Source organism: Capsicum annuum, chromosome 11 (genome assembly GCF_002878395.1).
Source record: "Capsicum annuum cultivar UCD-10X-F1 chromosome 11, UCD10Xv1.1, whole genome shotgun sequence".
Lineage (NCBI taxonomy): Eukaryota > Viridiplantae > Streptophyta > Magnoliopsida > Solanales > Solanaceae > Capsicum > Capsicum annuum.
In genome coordinates this window covers 6131056-6134586 of record NC_061121.1, presented here as the reverse complement: position 1 = coordinate 6134586, position 3531 = coordinate 6131056, and positions in this window count along the sequence as shown.

Here is a 3531-nt window from a genome sequence, read left to right as displayed (position 1 = left end):
CTCTAAAATCGATTATCTATACGCTTAAAGATATATATACAATATAATAATATAATTTTACGATGAAAAATATAATACTCAATTAAAGTTGCTTTGCCCTACATACAGCTAGTGCCCCTCCCACCTCCAAAAGAAAATATTTAACTTATGATATTGCTTATTAAAGATAAAAAAATAAAAAGTTATGATAAGGTTAGAAGAATGATATTGTACCCTCCTAAATACACGTGCAATGTGGACAGGAACATCATCACATTGACCTTAGTCAAACATTCTTTACTTATTCCGTTTAAAAAGAATAATATATTTTGATTTGACATAAAATTTAAGAAAATAAAGAAGAATTTTAAATTTTATGACGTTAAATTAAAATTATGTCAAGTATATTAAAATGTTCCTAAATCTTGTGGTCTTAAATATACTATGTGAAAAATTGAAATTAAAATATTGTTAAAAAAGAAAATAAATTATTTTTTTAAAATGAACTAAAAAAAAGTAGATCATTTTTTTTTTTAAAAGAGAGGAGTATTTTATTTTGATTGGCTTTAATTTTGAATCACAAAATGGAAATTCTTTTAATACGTGTTAGAAGTTCATTGGTTCAATAGTTCGAGTTTCAAAGTATTGATCAGATCAAACTATAAAAGGAAAAGCGCTCCCCAAGTGATTTAGCATAGTTTTGAATATGTGAACATTTATCTCTTGAGTAAATTCTCTAAATGATCATATGTTTGTGAAGTTATTTATAAATATTATTTTTATTTTATTTAAGATAAGAATATTATTTTATTTTTTTATTTTTTTTAAAAATATACTTAACATCTCAAAAATTTTCTCTCTCCTACTTAAAATGTCAAGTTATTACATTTTTTTATATAAATAAATCTATTTAACTTATCAAAATTATTTAACTAAAGTGTTATCCTAATTATTTTTATTTAAAAAAATTGCACATGATATATTAATCAATGAAGATTAATTTAATCACATAAAAACTTGAATTATTTTATTTGATGTGTATTTTTGAAAGTTTCTTTCATTTACTTATTTATTTCACTGCCTAATAATATTTAAAACTCAAGTTCATATAAAAATTGGTACTCATTTAATTTTTTTTTGTTATTTATTTTATATATTAAAGATTCTTAAAATGTAAAAGAAATAAAAACGATAGATATATATATTTTAGACATTAAATTTATTATTTATATGAGAATAAAAGAATAAAATTCACTTTTTTGAATTATACAAAAGAATTTTTGGATTAATATAATCCAAAGATATTATATTATCTTCAAGTATAGTGTAAAAGAGAATAAAAGAATATAAGTTGTTATTTAAAAATAATGATGGAAAACCTACGGTGTTTTTTGTTGCCAAACAAAATTCAATAAAAAAATTTTAATATGTATTATTACCTGAAAAATTTAATTTGGACATAGATTAATTGAAAAAAATTTTGCAAGATAATTTTTTATGAATATATAGTGAAAAGATGATTTATTTTTTTTTGCAAATTTTTTATAAGTAATTGCCCATAAATAAATCAAGTAAATCTATAAGATAAGACATACAAATTTAGAAAAAAAATATTATTTTTTATTTAGTTTCTTTACTTTTTATTTTGTGATCATTATATTTATATTTTATTTTATTATACAATTAAACGTCAATTTATACCCGTACTTCATTCTAAATCCATCAAAAGCAAAGACTAATTGATTGAGTAATATTTTAAAAATTAATTTGTAATAGTATTGAAGAAGGCATCATTTGTTAATATCTCTTAAAAAATTTATTTGTTTCAAGACTTTATAATTTTTCTTTCCTTCAGAAAATGCGATATTATTCTTTTATTCTCATATAAATAACAAACTTAATGTCTAAAATATGAAATCCATCGTTTTATTTCTTTTACATTTTAAGAATTTTTAGTATATAAAATAAACGACGAAAAAAATTATTATACTAATTCGTACAAGTACTTATATTTTAAAATTATTATTACGTGGTGAATTAAATAAGTAAATAAAATAAATTTTGAAGAGTACATATCAAATAAAATAATTCAAGTTTTTGGTGTAATTAAATTAATTTTCAATGATTAATATGTCATGTGTAATTTTAAAAAAAAAAAGAATTAAGATAAATCTTTAGTTAAATAAGTTTGAGAAATTATACATTTATTAAAAAGGAAAAAAAAATTAACGACATGATATTCCAAATAGGAGAGAGAAAGATTTTGAGATACTTAAGTATATTTTAAGAAAATAAGAAAAGTTGGATAATATTTTTGTCCTAAATAAAACAAAAATGATGCAGTCAATTTTCCAAACATGGGTGACCATTCAGCGAGTTTACTCATTTCTCTTCATCCTTAATTAACAGTTACCTTAGATTAAAAATTTTGTCACTTTTAAAACTAGAATTAGCAATTATTTCTATTATTATATCTTGATATTAAAGAAATTATTTTTTAAATATTATCCTATGCTTAAAAAGCATCTAATAAATCAGAGTGATTTTGTAAACTAAACCTTGTATTTAGTATTATTTTAATGATATGAAAGAACTAAAGCAACAGTTAAAATGAAATAGAAGGAATGAAAATGGTATTTCCTCTGATTCATTTTATATGTGTTTTTTTTATTGAGTCAGAGTAAGAAGTTTAAAAAAGTAAAGAGATTTTTGAATTTTGTAATCTCCATATTATGGGTGTGTTTGGTATAAAGGAAAATATTTTTCAAAAAATGTTTTTCAATTTTCTCATATTTAATTGGCTTAAAGATTTTGAAAAATGTTTTTCAAATTAACTTATTTTTCTCAATTCTAAGGAAAATGACTTCCCTTCAGAAAGTAGGAAAACATTTTTCAAAACTCTCTTTCAACCTCACTCTTAAGTTAAAATATTCATACAACTTTTAAAATCACTCATCCCTACTCCGACCCTCAATCCCCCTCCCCCACCTCCTCCCCTATCCCTACCACTCCAATTAAAAAAATATTTTTTTAAATTTTTTTTTACCTCACCCCCACCCAAACCCCTAGCCCCTTTCCAGAAAAAAAAAATTAAATTTTTTAAAAAAATTCAAACTTTTTTCTTACCTTCCTTTTACGCGACCCCTACCAACTTCCTCCTCCTCCCCCTCCCCCCTCAAAAGAATTTAATTTTTTTAAATTAAATTTTTAAAAAAAATTAATTTTTTTCTTACCCCACCCTCACTCCCCGACTCCGACCCCCACCCCCTAATACTCCCTATTCTAAAAAAAAAATTTCAATTTTTTTTTCTTACCCCACTCTTTCTCCCCTACCCCCACCCCCTACTAGCCCCCCACCCCCCAAAAAAATAAATTTATTTTTTAAAAAATCAAAATTATTTTCTTACCTCACCCTTATTACCTATTTTGACAACCCCAAACCCCCCTATTACCAATCCTCTCTCCAAAAAAAATTAATATTTTTAATTTATTTTTTAAAATAAATTCAAAAAAAAATTCTTCTCCCACCCTTTTTATCCTATTTGTTCTCAT